Raw genomic sequence first — 20195 nt, forward strand, 5'->3', positions numbered from 1 at the left:
ACGGGCGAAAGATGGCAGTAAATTTACTGTGGCTACAAAAATTACTTTGACAATCCGCCTCTATACCTACCTACTAAATTATCTTTGGTACTTCTTAAATTATTATTTTTAATCACCCCCAATTAGGGACCATCGTTCGACGGTCGGGTCGGTTCGTGGCTGAGTATAGTCTAAGTAAATTTATTTTAATTATATAAATAATTTCAAAATTAGTAATTGCACTTAAGGTGTAGCTACGCTGCTTGCTTACGTGTGCAGCTTGTACCTAATGTACCTATGCGTCAACTTCAACAGTGGTGCTGCACACCTCGACGCACGCCTGCTGCACACCTCAACACACACGTGCTGCACACCTCAACACACACGAAACCATAAATTATCTCACAAGACAATGGAATGACAATAGTTATCTTTTAAATAATTAAGGTAAATATTAACTCTACTTAGATACACCAACATAGTTTTATTTATTTATTTAATCTTATGGCATTATACAGAACTAGCTGTGCCCGCGGCTTCGCCCGCGTGGAATTCGGTCTGTGTCAGTAAGCGGCTAATTTCTTATCCTAATTTCTCTCCCTCTCCCCTGGAGGCGGAACTTGAAGTAAAGTTGACAGATGGATATGCTAGAGGACTGTAGTCCAGATAAAATATTTTACAATTAGGTATAGGGAATGCAAATCGGTTATTTTTTGTATGGAAATAACCGCGGTTTCGGTTAATAACCGATAATTTCCATACAAAAAATAACCGAAAATAACCGATTTGCATTCCCTAATTAGGTACCACTAAATAAAACTACACTCCAAAATCAATAGTTTTTTTCGCCCTTATTCAAATTTTACACGTGATTTAAACGACAGAGTAGTAGGTGTATAACGGACGATACAGTAAGGTATACGCGCGCCAGCGAAAGCGAAGTGGCCTGCCTGGCTAGAGCGCCACTCACATCGGCCCAAATCGTTTGACTCCGCAAACGACCAGTGCCGGATTAAGAAATTTTGATGCCCTTAAGCATTTCTAGACCATGGCGCCCCCTCTCCCTATGGTCATCAAGATTACATTGTTTTTTTTGGTAAATTGAGTGACTTTCATTGCCGCATTACAGCTGAGAATGGAAATTAGTCACATAATTTTATCACGAAAATTGACAGTGCTGAAGCAGTAACGTTGCAACAGAGTAATGCCGCTGCAGTCGCCACCCGAATGTCACCTTTATCATATCTTAGATAGTATTAGAAAACGCGAGCGAAGCGAGCGCGAAATTTTTTCGATATAAAAAACGCAATTTGATAGACAGTTGTACATTTTTACTTTTAGTATGGAAATCAGTCACATCATGTTATCACGAAAATTGACAGTGCTGCAGCAATAACGTTGTACTTAACAGAGTAATGCTGCTGCAGTCGCCACCCGAATGTCACCTTTATCATATCTTATAAAGTTATTGAAAACGCGAGTGAAGTGAGCGCGAATATTTCTCGATATAAAAAACGCAATTTGATAGACAGTTGTACATTTTTACTTTTAGTATGGAAATCAGTCACATCATGCTATCACGAAAATTGACAGTGCTGCAGCAGTAACGTTGTAACAGAGTAATGCTGCTGCAGTCGCCACCCGAATGTCACCTTTATCATATCTTAGAAAGTTTTTTAAAACGCGAGCGAAGCGAGCGCGAAAATTTCTCGATATAAAAAACGCAATTTGATACAGTTGTACATTTTTACTTTTAGTATGGAAATCAGTCACATCATTTGATCACGAAAATTGACAGTGCTGCAACAGTAACGTTGTAACAGAGTAATGCTGCTGCAGTCGCCACCCGAATGTCACCTTTATCATTTCTTAGAAAGTTTTTAAAACGCGAGCGAAGCGAGCGCGAAAATTTTTCGATATAAAAAACGCAATTTGATAGACAGTTGTACATTTTTACTTTTAGTATGGAAATCAGTCACATCATGTTATCACGAAAATTGACAGTGCTGCAGCAATAACGTTGTACTTAACAGAGTAATGCTGCTGCAGTCGCCACCCGAATGTCACCTTTATCATATCTTATAAAGTTATTGAAAACGCGAGTGAAGTGAGCGCGAATATTTCTCGATATAAAAAACGCAATTTGATAGACAGTTGTACATTTTTACTTTTAGTATGGAAATCAGTCACATCATGCTATCACGAAAATTGACAGTGCTGCAGCAGTAACGTTGTAACAGAGTAATGCTGCTGCAGTCGCCACCCGAATGTCACCTTTATCATATCTTAGAAAGTTTTTTAAAACGCGAGCGAAGCGAGCGCGAAAATTTCTCGATATAAAAAACGCAATTTGATACAGTTGTACATTTTTACTTTTAGTATGGAAATCAGTCACATCATTTGATCACGAAAATTGACAGTGCTGCAACAGTAACGTTGTAACAGAGTAATGCTGCTGCAGTCGCCACCCGAATGTCACCTGTATCATTTCTTAGAAAGTTTTTTAAAACGCGAGCGAAGCGAGCGCGAAAATTTTTCGATATAAAAAACGCAATTTGATAGACAGTTGTACATTTTTACTTTTAGTATGGAAATCAGTCACATCATTTTATCACGAAAATTGACAGTGCTGCAGCAATAACGTTGTAACAGAGTAATGCTGCTGCAGTAGCCACCCGAATGTCACCTTTATCATTTATTAGAAAGTGTTTAAAACGCGAGCGAAGCGAGCGCGAAAATTTTTCGATATAAAAAACGCAATTTGATAGACAGTTGTACATTTTTACTTTTAGTATGGAAATCAGTCACATCATTTTATCACGAAAATTGACAGTGCTGCAGCAATAACGTTGTAACAGAGTAATGCTGCTGCAGTCGCCACCCGAATGTCGCCTTTGTCATATCTTAGAAAGTTATTAAAAACGCGAGCGAAGCGAGCGCGAAAATTTCTCGATATAAAAAACGCAATTTGATAGACAGTTGTACATTTTTACTTTTAGTATGGAAATCAGTCACATCATGTTATCCTGAAAATTGACAGTGCTGCAGCAGTAACGTTGTGACAGAGTAATGCTGCTGCAGTCGCCACCCGAATGTCACCTTTATCATATCTTATAAAGTTATTGAAAACGCGAGCGAAGTGAGCGCGAAAATTTCTCGATATAAAAAACGCAATTTGATAGACAGTTGTACATTTAACAGACAAAAATTCTAAAAACTTTTAGATATGTTTTGTTATCGATTCTAAGTATCCCCAGCCAACTTTTTTTCGAATATCTTCCATGTACAGACTTCCGACCCTCTTCAGCTTTATTATATGTATAGATAGCTGTGCCCGCGGCTCCACCCGCGTGGAATTCGGTCTGTGTCAGTTGGTGTCAGTAAGCGGCTAATTCACCCCTATTTTCTCTCCCTCTCCCCTGGAGGCGAAACTTGAAGTAAAGTTGACAGATGGATACGCTAGAGGACTGTAATCCAAGTAAAATATTTTACAATTAGGTACCACTAAATAAAACTACACTCCTAAATCAATATGGTATTTTTCTCCCTTACTTATTCAAAAGTAGTAGGTGTATATCGGACGATACAGTACCACTTTTGTATTTTTACGTCCTTGACTGTACCTATCCAAAACATGTCCATGGCAAATATCAGTCAAATCAGTCTAAGGGCTGATTTAGACGGCGCGCGAACTCGCATGTGATTTTAGTTATAAGTATTGCGGATTGCGGACTGTTGGTTACGTCGAATTCAACCGACTGATCAAATACCACAATGTAATGAAACTCGCATGCGAGTTCGCGCACCGTCTAAATGAGCCTTAAAAGCATGAAATGTTAAGAAATATACACATAGAAATCCATACATACTTCCTAAGAAACTTTCGAATTTAGAAGTAAGATTAGAGGAAAGGAGAATAGATATCAAAAACTTGAGGCCGAGAGACATTTTATTTACACTTATATTTTATATATATATGTACAACTAAATATAAACATATCTACAGTTACCTATATACATATATATAAAGTATATTTACATAATATTTACATTTTTTTACAATATTTCCTTGTAAACCACATTGCGAGTCTCCCCGGCGGGCATCAGCACGAACAGCTCCGTGCAGCTGGTGACGCGCGAGCACGCCACGTAGAGCTGCCCGTGCGAGAAGCAATCCGTGCGCAGGTCCACGCCGGCGGCGCGCAGCGTCTGCCCTTGCGACTTGTTGATCGTCATGGCGAAGCAGACGCTCACGGGGAACTGTAGACGCTTGAAGCGGAACGGGAAGTTGTTCGGAATGAGGGGGATGCGCGGGATGAATACGGCTTCTCCGGCGCCGCACCCCGTCAGGATCTGCGCCTCAATGATGTTTCGCTGTAGTTGCACTACCTTTAACCGGGTTCCGTTGCATAACTTCGGAGGCGACAAATTTCTGAGAAGAATAATTGGGACCCCAACTTTCAGTGTTAATTTGTGTGCCGGGAGTCCTGAAGCACTCAATGAATTTAGGAACTCAACCGGGTATGTCGTGACGTTCCCTTCATCTAAGACAGTATTAATTGAGTTATATACTGCCTGTTCTCCTTCGATTTCCGCCAATATTCGCGCATTAACTGCTGCTGCCTGTTCATTTTTTGGCGTGAGTATGGCTCTCTCACAAACCCAAGAGTTCTCACGCTGCGTCACCTGGCTCAGGTCTCCGTATACGCTCCGAATGAGGTCTTCAACGGTCGGAACGATCCTGCATAACGTCTCTGGTAATCGAACCAGGCCGTTGGTTTCCTCCAGGAGTCCTTCTCCAACCTGAAGCAGTACCCGGGCGAATTCTTGGACATGTGAGCCTCCTCCTTGTTGGACTCGCATATTCTCAGTCAGGCGCAGCTTCTGCACGCTTGGCCAAAACACCGACCTCTTCAGGCAGGCATTTACCTCGTCGGCTCGAGTACCACGCGTCACGACCGGCAAAGTCTGGCGAAAGTCACCGCAAAACAACATTGTAACGCCACCCATTGCGCGCGCCATCCTTCTGACGTCTTGGAGCATCCGATCTACGGCTTCTACGGCCTTTTTATGCGCCATAGTACACTCGTCCCAGATGATCAAACTGCATTCCTGTAGAACTCTGGCTTTATCACAGTTTCTTGACACCCCGCAGACAGGAGTTTCCGTGCTGTCCAAATCTATTGGGATCTTGAAAGTTGTGTGAGCCGTTTTGCCACCAGGCAGCAACGTAGCAGCGATTCCCGAAGACGCCACAGCTAGCGCGATTTTTCCTTGTTTCCTCGCTTCTGCCAGTAGAATACCAGTAAGGAACGTCTTTCCGGTGCCTCCTGGCGCGTCCAAGAAAAATATTTCGCCCGATTGCTGTTCAATACTTCGGACGACTCTGTCGAATATGTACCGTTGCTCTATATTCAGCCTGGGGATGTTGGTACTGACGATAGCTGCCATTTCTTCTCGGTCGTAATGGGTTGCTTCCTCATATTCTTTATTTATATGGAGCTGGTTCGGTCGTGTCGGTTGGGGCAAACCATAACTATCCAGAGAATTACCACCAATCGTAGTGACAACTTCCTGAAGTAAAGTGAGGCAACTATTTAACACCCTTTCGTCAGCCTGGTCAACTTCTTGCTCGTTACTCCTCATACGATGCAGAATATCTTCGGTAAAATTATTTTGATATTTCTGCCATAGTTGCAAAGGATTGGACATCCCACAGAATACCAACATGATCGCAAATAAGTGGCGTAGTCGACTGGGGTTATCACTAACGACGGCCTCTGCTAGAGTATGATCCCAATTTTGGTCGTCGTCTAAGAGATGCAGGGCGCTACAGGCGGCATGAAATGTAGGGTGTTCCACGCCATCGACCGTTCTGAGGGCCGCGAAGGAGGTTGGTCCACGAACTGTGTGCAGCAGTAACCTCAAATAGTAACATTCTCTGTTACTTGGGTGTATCGTGTACACCCTACCTAGGGCGTGGCCTTTAAAGATTCCCAGCGCCCCTTCCACCCGTTGGCCACGGCGGCGTCTATTAAAGACTCCGGCTTGTTTGCTGTACGTAAAATACGATGGCACTTCGTCATACAACAGAGTCTTTGCGAAGTCATCATCTTGGCAAAGCCTGAAGAACGCTAAAAGCGTAGTCTGTCGAGGTTGGCTAAGACGTTCCCTAACATTATCCGCGTCGAAATAAATTCTCTGCCCGTTCTCTAGATGAACATCTAGCTGGACAACGGTAGGGAATCTTTCGTGTATCGGAAACGCCAGGGTCCGCCAAACCGCCTCAGATGTGCAAATATAGCGACCGGACTGGTAGACCGATACCTCGTCTCGATCTCTGTTTTGCAACGCAAGAGTCGCCCGACTGTCCCCCTTGTTGATATATTTGCACACGTATTTTATAGAGGCGATGCTCACACATGACTCGATGTTCAGGTGGGTTTCAAAAGCTCGAGAAAGTACTGGTGAGTACGGGACTATCCATCTGTTGTCTACCTGTACAGTCTGACCGCGAGTTCTTACCTCGGCCGTGAACCCGCCATCTTCAGCAGATCGGCGCCGATACGATGGGTAGCCGTTTTCACCAGTAACGGTTTCTGCGACTAAACTCTTAGGGAACCGTTTTGTGCAGCGGCCGTTCTTCATGCACGGCGAGTTCGGGTTTATGGTGCCGCAAGGTCCGTGAATCATATGGGTCTTGATTATGTTGTAAAGGCGAGGATCAACTTCGGGATCTGGCAGCTCGGCGCTGATCGCCAAATCAATGTCGTTTGGCCTAATTTTTTCCTCTAGCCACAGCAGGGTGTGCGAGTGTGGTAAACCGCGTTTCTGCCACTCGATGGAGAACATGAAGCAGCGCACACTACCAAACACTTTATCTTTTGTAAGTAGGTCAATTAGGCGCTTTTGCTTGAGGTGAAAGACTCGCGACACGATGTCGTACCTGTCGGTTGGTAGCTGACCGGCGAGGAGCTCGTTCGTGATCTCAGGCCACTTCGGATTGCAGGTAAACGTTATGAACAGGTCGGCGCCACCGTATCTCCGCGCATAACATAACGCGTCCTGCGTGCGCTCGGCCATGTATCGATCGCTGCCGACGAACGATGAGGGAAGTATGACCATGCGGCCCAGATTTTCTGCATCCGTGTCGCGCTGCAAGGCATCACGCAAATTCACATAGTTTTCTGCTCGTAGTCGTCTTTGATGCGTGCGGATGTATATCAACCTTTCTGTTTCTATCTTGGCATAGAGATCGACTATAAATTGGCTAAATAACCCTTTGAAACGGTGCAAGTAGGGCCATTCATCCTGCCGCAGCTGCAATCGGTAACTATAAAACTGCAAAGCTGATGTTTTTTTGGTATAGTTAGGTGCTCCAGTTTGAGGATCAACGTGATGAATGGAAAAATTGTATCCGTCTTCTCCTCGGCAGAACATCAGCGGGTACTGGAGAGAGTCGTACGCGCGGTGCGTCTCGCTGATTCTCTGGAGGCGGTCGTCACGCGTGCGAAGCACGACGTCCCTGCGGTCACACTCTTGGTCCACCAAGACGATGGCGACTTCGTTCGTAGCCGGGGCGTTGTAGCGGCCCGCGTGGCCCGCGGCGGGGCGACGGTCGGCGCTGATGACGAACTTGTAGTTCTCGCGGTCGTCACGCACCGATTCTAATGCGGCTTTGAAACTATTTACGTAGCCATTTACGTCGTGCAACATATTTTGTAGTCCAGTGATTATTTCCGGATTTAAGTTTGGAATATGTTGTCCACGAATATTGGCCTGCTCCAAGTAATCCGCCACGAAGTATATTTGCAGGAATTTTGGAACATCTTCTGTGGGTAGCAATGCGCCAATGCGGTGGTACACCTGTCCCTGAATTTTAAAAGTAGGCATGTACCCGGGTTCTGGGGCTTGTTTCGCACCGAATGACGTCATTTGGAATGCGCTGTTATAGGCTCGGATGGAATCTAAAAAATGTTTTGACAACGGGTGTTCCCCGGTTAATAGCGATTTTAATGGCTCCGGTGGTTCCAAAATCGGATCTAATCTAATTTTGCCGGCAGAACAACACATTCCATTGGCCTCACCATTCCATTTTAAAGCGTTGCAAAATTCGCATATTTCCGTCATCCGACCGATGTTTGTGTCATCTGCGTATTTAATAAGTGGATTGTACGTCAACCCAGAACCCTCCTTCGGATCCCAAGGAACTTCTTCAGGCTCGTATACTACAGAATCGTCGGACATCGCTGACAGTCTGTAAACAGCGTGGCGCACGCGGTCTGCCTCCAGCTGTGCGTCCCGCTGCTCGGCAGATTGCGACGACCGTAAATCGCCAATACGTTCACGCTCTTGTGAACTGTGAGCCATCGCGTCTAAACGTGCTTCGTTGTATCTTTCCAGAACTGACTGTACCCGAAGTGCCCATTCTGCGTCGGTTTCAGCTTCGCGAGAAAGACTGTGGCGTTCACGGTCTGTAGCTAACCGCCACTCGCGTTCTTCGTCAAGTTCCTGGAATTAAATAAAGTAATTTCAGGTTTAAGAATCTTTATTTCTCAAGAAGCTATAACAATAATACTTCAATTTACCTATTTATTTACTGTAAACATTGCACATGACAATGTATAAAATCATAAGTGGCTGTAACTTAGATTCGTAACGATTCTTGTATTGTATAGTTTACGTTTTCATACAGAATGAGAAAACAAAAAAGGTTTTGTTTTTTTGTTGTTAGTCAGTCATAAACATGCCCACATCTTTATAAAGAATAATGAATTCCGTATTTTTGAAAAAGAAAGTGTATTACATACCTGAGACCGCGCCGCAGATGTGCGCGTTCGTTGTGACGCTAAGCGTTCATTGCGTTGCGTGAAAGTCTCAGACCTAAGAGATAGAGCGTGGCGCTCCCGGTCGGCGGACAGCCGGAGATCACGCTCCTCCTCGTTTTCCTGAAATAAAGTAAAACAGGTAGGTAAGTATTTCGCCTTATCATAGTCGTCATAAAAAGTGTACGGTCGGTGTCTGGCTACTACCTATATACAGTTTACATTTTCATATGGAATGAGAAAACAAAACAATATATAGTCAGTCATAAACGTGCCAGCGTCTTCTTGAAAAATAATGTATTCCTCATTTTTTTGAAAATAAAATGCAATACATAGAGTCTGTGAAACAGAAGAATCGTGGAATGTATGGGGCCATTGGGCATTGGGCCGTGGAATGTATTGACATTCCACGACACTTCTCTTTCCAAACAGACTTTACATACCTGAGACCGCGCCGTAGACGTGCGTGTTCGCTGTGACGCCAAGCGTTCATTGCGTTGCGTGAAAGTCTCAGACCGAAGAGATAGAGCGTGGCGCTCCCGGTCGGCGGACAGCCGGAGATCACGCTCCTCCTCGTTTTCCTGAAATAAAGTAAAATAGAGTCAGACCGAGAAAAGTCTGCAGCGATTTTGATAGCCCACGCAGTGCAAGTGTCATTTTAAACTCAAACTTCGATGAAATTATGACGTGTAAATAACACTTGCACTGCGTGGGCTATCAAAATCACTGCAGACATTTCTTGGTCTAACTATAAGTATGTTCGCCTTATCATAGTCGTCATAAAAAAAAATTGTAGGTACTTGGTGTCTGGGTACTTTACGGAGTAAGAAAACAAAACCTTATACGGTCAGTCATAAACGTGCCAGCGCATTTTTGAAGAATAATGTATTCCGTATTTTTGAAAAAAAGAAAAATTGAAATATACCTGAGACCGCGCCCCAAATGTGCGCTTTCGCTGTGTCGTCAAGCGTTCATTGCGTTGCGTGAAAGTCTCAGACCTAAGAGATAGAGCGTGGCGCTCCCGGTCGGCGGACAGGCGGAGATCACACTCCTCCTCGTTTTCCTGAAATAAAATGCAATAAGTGTAGGTAATGCGCGACTACTCTAGAGTTAACACACGTAGTACTAATAGAAAGCCTTTTATAAACATAAAGAAAGCCTATAATTTTGAATTTGTAATGAATTGTCAAAAGTACTTACCGTCGAGCGCGCGTCTGTCGTGCGAATCCGCTGAGCGGTCAACCGATCTTCGCACTGCGTGAACGTCTCCGACGCACGGGATAAAGAATGTCGATCAAGGTCGCGGCTACGTCTAAAATCACGATCGTAGCTAGTTTCGAGCGATCTCAAAGATTGCGTACGACGTCTTTGGGATCGCAACCGGGACTCGCGCTGGCTTGCCGTTTCAGCCGAAAGCGAAGCGGCCTGCCTGGCTAGAGCGGCACTGAGTCTCTCACCGTGGTCTTCCTCAGACTCCTGAGACCGTGCCTCTTGTAATCTCAATGCGGTGCGAGACTTTCGCGAAAGATTGTTTTTTTTTCGGGAAGGCATGTTAAATGAGTCCCAAATCGTTTGACATTTGCTCCGCAAACGACAGAGGCAAAATGTTTTTTTTTTCAAAGTACCCACATTCGTGATGGCCATTATTAACTGTTTAAAGGAGGCGATACGTATGAATATGGATGCGATATAATTACGATTAGGTATAATTTATGACGGAGAAAATTAATTAATAATTTTAAATAATTATGCAATTATACTTACCACTACGTAACTATGTAAACTCATTCTTAGTTTTCTTGATTAGCGCCATCTATTAGTTTACCAGGGTACTCTATAGTGGTAGCACATACTTGAAGAAAGTTTGCCCCTCCTTCCTTAGTAGCGCCATAAGATTCAGGGGCAAACTTAACTCAATCGAGTTTTGTGGCTACCCCCCCTTTTAGGGGTTGAATTTTTATAGCCTATAACCTGGCCGGAGATTTTCTCGACAGATTAGTAAAGTTTGCATCAAAATCCGTTCAGCCGTTTTCACGTGATGCGCGTTCAAATAAACAGACAAACAGATAAACAGATAAACAGACAAACAGACAAAAATTCTAAAAATTGTTGGAACGTGTTCTGTTATCGATTCTAAGTATCCCCAGCCAACTTTTTTTCGAATATCTTCCATGTACAGACTTTCGACCCTCTTCAGCTTTATTATATGTATAGATACAGAGCAATCATAAATCTAACTCCAGACAATGACATTCTGACGTACTTAATCCATTATTAATAGCTCTGTTAATAGCTTCCACGTTCAGTTATAGTTATATATATACTGTTATACCAACAATGTAGATATAGGTATACCTACTTTGTTTACTTGTAACATATGATCTGTGGGGCTACCGCGAATACCGAAAATCGTCAATTGCGGGCAATTCTGACAGATAAAACACGGTTTGCTACCGCGAAGACAGCCGTCATCGAGCGGCCCGTTCGAAAGACGATTATGGATCGAATAACGTTCCATAGACCTACCGCGAAACGCAATTTTCGGAGTTTTTGACAGCACGAAATTCGTAAAGAACTGTCAAAACACACGTTACCTCAAGAGCTAACGTTGTTCTTTCGTTTATCACAGTGCTGCCAGATAACTCACCTTTCAGCTTTTTATCCCGTTTTTGTGGCAGTGAATCCGCGCATTGTTTTGCAAATATTTTGAATGTCCTCGGTTTTTGAGCACTGCAGCGGGATGAATAAATAGATATTTGGGGATTATGCTCGATCAACTCGCAGTTTCAAAGCAGTGCTCCTGTTTTTTCAATTTCATGACCTGGCAATTTCATTCTGTCATAATAGAGTATCATGCCCTTCGTGTATCTTATTATTATAGTTGATTGTGTCGTGCTGCGTGAAATTGTACTGTTTGTTTGTGAACTATTACAAAGATGTTTCTGTCGCAAGAGAACCTGGCTGAAGATATCCGGCAACAAGCCGCTTCTATATGTGCCTAATGCGAGAAAAATTCCGCTAAGTGGAAGTTCTGGATGCGGAGTTTGTAAATACCACGCTGCATATTTCCACATCCACGACGAAATAGCTGTAGGACCCTGTTCAATAAGGTATACTTTTTAGATTATTTCGTAAGTCATTAATCAAATAGTCAAAACATTGAACATTCACAATAAAAGGTCTAGAGCATTGCAAGATGTATGTTTCAAGTATTCAAAGTTCTACCTTCATGGGAAGCTATGTAGTGTCTGTCAGTATCTAATTAAAATAATATACCATTTGATAGAATGTATTTTTGTATTATACAGAAGATATTAATTTAATAATATATGTAAGTATATGAATGTTATGGGACAATCTTACCCAAATTGACAAAGCCCCACAATAAGCTCAAGAAGGCTTATGTTGTGATATATAATAAATACACACATGGAAAACACACACCAAATGACTCAGGAACAGATATCTGTGCTCATCACATAAATAAATAATGCCGAGATTCAAACTGAGTTGTTCGCAAAGTAGTGTACTTCTACGTTATTTTTCCATTTAAACTTTTATGGCAGGCAGATTATCAAGATGAAGTGGGCCGGGACCAAATGGATGCCTGTTTCTCAGCAAGCGGTGTCCAACTGCTAAATTACCCCGGTCTTATCAGTATGGGCTATCATTAAAGCCGGGTAAGTGAAATTTGTTTACATTATTTATAATAACCTCATATCAGATAAAATAATACTGTGAGTACTTGGCACGTACTACTTAATATGCCATGAATGAATATGAATTTATAAAATATACTGATAGATATTGTTAAAAAAAAACTTGGGTTTAAAAAGAAGAATTGTCCAGTCAAATTGTATTTGTAATATATGGGTCTTCTTACCTGATTGAAATGTTAAAATAAATAAATACATAAAACATTTACAGTTAAGGTTGTTCTAGCCCCCACTCTATCTATACACAGTGTTCCTTATATGTAGGTAATCTTACCTACATACAATAATTACGTATCTACCCAATTCTAAAAGAAGTTTACATATATACATAATTGATGCTAAGTAGTACTTAACCAGTATTTAAGTAAATACTTAGCAGGGCTCTTCTCAAAAAAATAGTTATACATACATTGTACATTAGAAGTAATGCACATTAATCTTATATCATATTTCATAAATTAAGTACTAATAATTTCATTCTGCATTCCAGGGGTTTTCGATGCACACATGTGACCCTTCATGGGCCATAGGAATATGAAGACCGCTTCTTGTATATCTTTTCCATCACGGAACAATGGTGTTCCGGACCTTTGGGAGGCGTGCGCGGAGCCGTAGGCAACACGTGAGTCCCTTTTGACACTTAATGAAATGTAAGGGGTAAACCGAGCGGATGCTGCCCTTGCCCGCGTCATGGAACACACGCAGAGGCAGCATCCGCCAGGGTGTAAGGACTATTGAGAGTTGATGGTATCTAAAATTAACTAGGCTAATGCGTGCAAGCGATGGTGATGATAAGTACTGGGCTAAGGGATATAAATGGTATAAAACGGACGACTGCCTAATAAAATGATACGCAATTTTATTTCCGGCAGATATATTATTATTATTAGTCTAATACAAGCAGCTAAAACAGCTTGTCTATTTCTGTGCTTGTTTTGAAGGGCAATTTTATAAAAAAACCTACCTCTTATTTATACTACTGTATACTATTGTAATAATGTTTTGAAAGTTGTCTCTTTAGTGTACCTTATAAAAAAAGATTGCCTCTTTATCCTGTTAGGAGGTTGATATATTGATCAGTATATTTCATGTTTTCCATGTGTGTAAAAATAATTTTGTGGAATAATAATCTTAACCAGTTTATTCTAATCCCAAAATATTTTAATTTTAAACTGGCTCTTATCCCAGTCGGTAGTGACCCCGTCAATGAAAGAGGAATTTTCGAGCTCGAATCCTGGTAAAGGTATTTATTTCTGTGTTTATCACAGATATATGATCCGGAGTTATGAATGTTTTATATTATTCTATCTATTGTATAATTATATCTTCATTTAGTACTCACAATACAAGCTTTATTTAGCTTTCTATTGGACTAGGTCGATTTGTGTCTTAGCTTTTAGGTTTTTTACGATTTGAATATATAAGTAGAATATAAAAAAAATCACAAAACAATAAAAAATATATAAACATATTATAAAAAAAAACTAACCTAGAATGCCGCCAGCAGCGGGGCAAGGCCCAAGCTGCCGGTGGTCAAGGCCGCAGTGAGAGGAATCGACGTAGGTACTATACGCGCCGTGTCCAAGATATTTATTAATTACTAGCTTCTGCCCGCGACATCGTCTGCGTGGGATGATGACGATGATTGAAAAAAACTAACCCTTTCTCGGGGCCCAAACTATATCCATACCAAATTAAGTCCAAATCGGTTCAGGGGTTTAAGCGGCAAGAGGTAACAGACAGACACACTTTTACGCGCATTTATAATATTAGTATGAAAGTATGGATTATTAATTTATTTAATTTACTAAGCCTTACATTACTTATTTCCAGACTTTATAGAAGATGTGTATACTACTGTATACCTACTCTAAAATATTCATGATTTGAATTTGACTTCCATTTTTTGTAACTTCGTACTAAAGTGAAACAGAAATTAACAACAACTGACGTTTGGTTTTCAGATACGGGATCATATCAATTACGTGGACAAGTCGTATGGTGGGACAACCTACGACCCCTTTATATGGAGCAACAGCGTTAGTCGAGATTACTTCGAGCAGCTGGCATGTGTGGCACCAGCGAAATAGTGTACATTAGGTATGTATGTGTTATAATTTATATACATATATTTGGTGTTTCTAATCACGCACTACGATACCACAGTAATATTAATCAGCATGTGTGTGTATGTGTGTGTGTGTGTGTTCATTTTTATTAATTCACACACACACACACACACAATCAATTAATCGTTTAGTTAGCGCATCATGGAAAAAATGATTTACAAAATTGTCGAATGACGCTAGATGTAAAATGTGGATGACTGAAAAAATAGGAATAAATTAGAATTGTACAATACAAGCAAAAGGGAGCTAAGCTAACTAAATTCGTACTATGGTGAAATATAAATTAACATTATGTAACGTTCGGTTTTCAGATATGGGAACAAGTCAACTACATCATTAACATGGACGCGTCGTACGGCAGGGCAACCCACGACGCCTTCATATGTAGCAATAGCATTAGTCAAGACTACTTCGAGCAGCGGGCATGTGGTACCAGCGAAATAGCGCACATTAGGTAGGTAGGTATGTTATAACTTAATAATTTATATAGATATATATTGTGTTCTTAATCATACACTAAACGATCCTACAGTAAGATCAATGAGCCTGTGTGAGTGTATGTATGTTTGGGAGCTACGTACTACAGACAGACATAGATGCACATGTTACGTCAGGGGTTCATTAATGGTTTAACGCAGCGGTCGGCAACAGGCGGCCCGCGGGCTGCATGCGGCCTGCTAATCTTTCGCTTGCAGCCCGGCCCGCGAGCCTTGCTGGCTATTTTGTATGTAATATTGACAAACGACAATATCTGATAAATTCACAAATATTAATAAAGTGCGGCCCACTTCAACATTGTTAACAACTATGTACTTACGTGGCCCTTGGCTGCTAAAAGGTTTAGCTCATCACGGAACCTATTTACGAAATATTTCGAATGACCCTAGAGTTAGACCAAGAAAAGACTGCAATGATTCTGATAGCACACGCAGTGCAACTGTTATTTTAAACGTCAAACTTCTATGAAATTATGACGCATAAATAACACTTACCTACACTGTGCATGCTATCAATATCGTTGCAGCCTTATCTTGGTCTAACTCTAGTTGCAAAATGTGGATGACGGAAATAATAGGAATATAATTGTGTCTTATTTTATATTATTATCCCTGACAGAACGGCAATAATTGCCGCTTATTGTATATGCATTTAGGGTGAGAGACTCTTCGTTTGTTTGTGTTAGTTACAAATAAATGTTTCCATTGCGGCCTTCAGGAAAGGTTCCGTAACACCAGCGATGGTTTTTAGGCAGATATTAACCCACTATTAATATAATGTGCTTATTATAATTTTAGAAGACTCCGGGTATCCACTGCGGGAACACGGGACACCTTATGATTTCTGCAAGCGGCGCCGCAGAAGAATCCCCGAGGCTATAACGCCATACAAAAGAAGGCGCGCTCCACTATAGAGCTAACATTTGGGATATTAAAAGGTAACTTAGTGTTATGGACACTGATTTGCAGTTCTTTATTATTTTTTATTTAGTCAGGCAAACACTAAGTATAAGTTTACAGCTGCAAGATGCCAAGACACTTATACTGTTAATAATACATAGTCAGTATCATAAAATTCATAAATATGTATACACTTTTCGAACTATCTCTAACATACATATTATGTATTACTAAGTTACCTAGATATTTAAAAAAAAACTGATATTAAGTAACATAGGCAGAGTTTAAAAAAATCCTGATACTACGTTGTAGGGACGGCCACTTGTCTGCGAATATGTCTGCGTTTTGGACTGTAGCTATGAAGTTAACCATCCATTGTGTAGATTTGCATTGGGGGGTGACGAGAAAGCTGTTTCATTCGCCGACAGATCCAACAACCATCGGCATAGGTCCTACTATAGGCTTATACTTAGATACGCTTTCCACAGGGATAGCACGCGCATTGTTGGTGTGTGTCTGTTTCCCGGCGACACTTCAACGACATGTAACTATTACACGTCGAAAACTTTCAAAATGGCGAAGTCATTGTAAACTAGCGTCTAAAGAAAATAAGAATCATAAAATTAGTATTCTAAATCAGCGGTCGGCATCATTTTAGCAGCCAAGGGCCACATAGTAGTTAAAAAGTTGAAGCGGGCCGCACTTTGTTAATATGTGTTACTTTATCAAACATTGTCGTTTGTCAATATTACATACAAAATAGCCAAGGGGGCTCGCGGGTCGCAAGTGAGAGGTTCACGGGCCGCCTGTTGCCTACCGCTGTTCTAAATAATAATGAAATTCCTAGTAATGTAATGAAGATGTCAAACAGTAATATTAGTACATAGTAAGTATAGTAATAATTCTAATACCAATTCTTATGATGTTTCAGTTACACCACCACCATGGCCACTACTGTCTGATCTGTGATCCGTGCTGTGCCTATACGCGAAGACCGTACTCCCGACGACGGCGATGAAAATAACACTGCCGGCTTTTCAAGGAGCTACATTACCAGCTGATAATGCAACTATTACCCAATGCCCCGTACCTACGTAGTATAGAAGAAGACTAAGACTTATCTACTATATAAGCAGAGGCTAGCAAACTAGTCTTATTTCCTATGAGGCCATGCTGTGGTAATTATTAAATTCACCTTAGAAAGCTAATGTAAGGCATAAGGATAATAAGGCACATATATTTGAATCGCCTCCTTTACAGGAATAAATTGTGTAATTTATTGTACCTGCTAGTTAAACTAATACACGATTAGCAGCACTAAGAGTTGTATTGGCCAAGTTGACTACGGAGTAATATACCTAGCAGGTACAATAAATTACATTTGTTTCTGGGGGATTTAAAATATGTGTCTTAACCAGACACAGATTGTGCCGATTGTGTTATTAACTATGATTGCATAACTTTGTCTAGTATAGTTCTGAATATTTGACCATCGATATAAATGATGTAGATATACAAAGATAGATAGATAGAATACTTTAAAATTTAAAGATGTATAATACGTGTGTTTATTTTTCAAAATTACATGGCAGAATTTTGTTACAAAACAATCAGTGTAGTAGTATAGTATATAACGATAAGCAAACATGTTACTCGTAAAGGAACACACGAACGAAATATATAAGACTTGTAATGTAAAAATCTAAATGTTATATTATATCTGAGTTGTGTAAACTTCGAAAACTTTTGGCTGTGGCGGCGAACAATTATTTCATGACACGGCAGGCGTGCCTTACGCCATAGAATATGATCGCACGCCTGTCGTGTCATGCGCCACACGTTGAAATCATTGATGACACGCCTGTCGTGCCAACCGCACCGAAACGGTTATAAATGTACCTATGATAAATAATTTTATAAGGTTAGGTAGGCTATTTTATTTCTTACTCTTGTATGTGCAAATAAACATAGTCAATGATTAGTCAATAATATGTAAATGACATTAGAGTGAGACCAAGATAAGTATGCAGCTATTTTTATAGCACAAACGTGCAAGTGTATTTTAAATTCCAAATTTCTATGAAATTATGTATTTAAATAACATTTGCGCGTCTGTGCTATAAAAATCGCTTAATATCTTGGTCTGACTAACTCTTTTCGAATGTAGACAATAAGGGAGGAGGAGGAAGCTTCTGCCCATTTGCCGCCTGTTTGTGCATGTGCTGCATTCAGCTAGTCCCAAATTTTATTATATTAATATTTAAAATATAATTATACAATTTTAACCCTTTACCAGGCTAACATTTCGAAAATGACAATTGAATGTCTTACTCATCAAAAATAGAACAGATGTTTGAAGTGCCATACGTGGGAAATATAACCCTTAACCCTTAGCCTGGTAAAATTGTTAAATTTTTTACACAAATTAATAAATAAAACAATGTTAATGTGAAGACAAACTTTTTATTGAAAATCTCCCAACTACGTGTTCGACCACTGCCCGACGATCCGCGAGATATAGTCGCGACGCTTCCGTGTACTGATAAAAATAGCTAAATTCAATAAAATATACTTTGCGTATAATTTTATTATTTTTTGTTTTAACAAAAATCGGACAAATCTCTATATACATTATACACTTTCAATAAAGAATATTTCAAATCATTCTAAGCAAATAAAGTTATAAAATTAATGTTAAAAAAAGACCAAAGTTTTTTCCACCGCATCAGTTCGCGGGTGTATAAGTGGTCGTTGGCTTCGATCACCTTCATCTCCAGCACCACCTCACATTCTTGTGGCTCCTGTTGCGGTTGACCGGGTTGGAGTTGTGATTAGGCGACGGACCGGCGCGGCTGGTAGACTGGGAGTCGAGGGCAGGATAGCCCTATGAGGCGCTGCCAGACATGCTCTGGAGTCTGTGGAAATGTTAATAAAAACAAGAATTATATTTAGATATATACAAATTATTGTATTAAACCATACTCCAGTGAACGGTGTGAAATTGAAATTAAGTTTATATGTCAAATCTAATGATTCTTATTTATTATAATTTAGACATTTGTAGACCTTTAAAGCATGACGTATAGGATATATAAGTATGTAGCTAGCCTACTTGGCATCTAGGTAAGTAGGTACCCATGTACCTAGTTGGCGTTGGGCAGACACTTTTATTTCAAAGAAAGTATGAAAGTGAAAGAAAATCGTAGATTATCTCATACACAATCAGGATAGTTTCATGAGTACGAAACGTTACTGTGATTTAAATCAGTAAAAATGCTTACCTTTGTTGGCCTCCATATCATTATAGAAATTTCCATTTTCCAGCAATAGCTGGAAGCTATAAGCTTGAACATATTCCTTGCCAGGGTGCTCACTGTAGGTCCATTGTGATTCCCACTAGTCTGGAACTAAAAAAACACATGAATTAGAGCATATTTTTCTAAAATAACCGGCTACAGGAGCCGCGGACAATCAATAGACTATTTGACCTTAAGAACTTACAAAGTAATAAAATAAATTACTTTTGAGAAAATATTAATAATAGGTAGATTGAAAATTATCCTTTAAACTGCTAAAATAATTATTTTATGTAAAAACTACAACTGTTATCTGTTTACCAAGTATCTTATTCTTATTTGTTTCATAAGTCGAGCGAGAGTAACCAAAAGTATGCAATGAAACTACATATGTAGTTTCGAAAGTCATCGGGTACTAGGAAGTAATTTATATGTTTAAAAGCAACTAAAATAATCAAAAGTAGGTACATTGTGATACATAGTTTCAAAAATTCGTCAAGTACTTCAATTATAACGGTAATTTCTTCTGCTTAGAAAGTTTTTTTTAAAGACAAGATAAAGATTTTCTTACCTTTTCAATGTAAATACAAATTTTATAATATTAAAATATGTGGTACAACAGACAAACATCGGCGACATCAAGACAGCCATGAGACAGTAAACAATGAATTTGACATTGACAGTCTTGACACTACTGCTTAATCTATTAAAATTATATTCGACAAACAGCAAAAAATGTTAAATTGGTATTAAAACTTATTCTACGAAGGTTTTTAGTATCATTGTATGTTATAAGTACGTAAAACTAATTATTTAAGTATATCTAACTCAGTTTTAAGTAAATTATTAATTT

The 20195-nt window shown here is 40.2% G+C and overlaps 1 long non-coding RNA gene across 2 annotated transcripts; it reads left to right on the forward strand.

Annotated features, from left to right (window-relative positions):
- The first annotated feature begins 12347 nt into the window (after window positions 1-12347).
- On the forward strand, window positions 12348-17401 carry LOC134803898 (uncharacterized). 2 transcript variants are annotated; one of them, XR_010146051.1, is made up of 6 exons: window positions 12348-12484; window positions 13011-13142; window positions 14485-14620; window positions 14961-15107; window positions 15945-16084; window positions 16978-17401. It is a non-coding gene; the product is annotated as an uncharacterized LOC134803898 (long non-coding RNA). The 2 variants fall into 2 exon arrangements; XR_010146050.1 differs by having other exon boundaries at window positions 14961-15103.
- Window positions 17402-20195: the final 2794 nt, after the last annotated feature.

The sequence above is a fragment of the Cydia splendana genome, chromosome 27 (genome assembly GCF_910591565.1).
Source record: "Cydia splendana chromosome 27, ilCydSple1.2, whole genome shotgun sequence".
NCBI lineage: Eukaryota > Metazoa > Arthropoda > Insecta > Lepidoptera > Tortricidae > Cydia > Cydia splendana.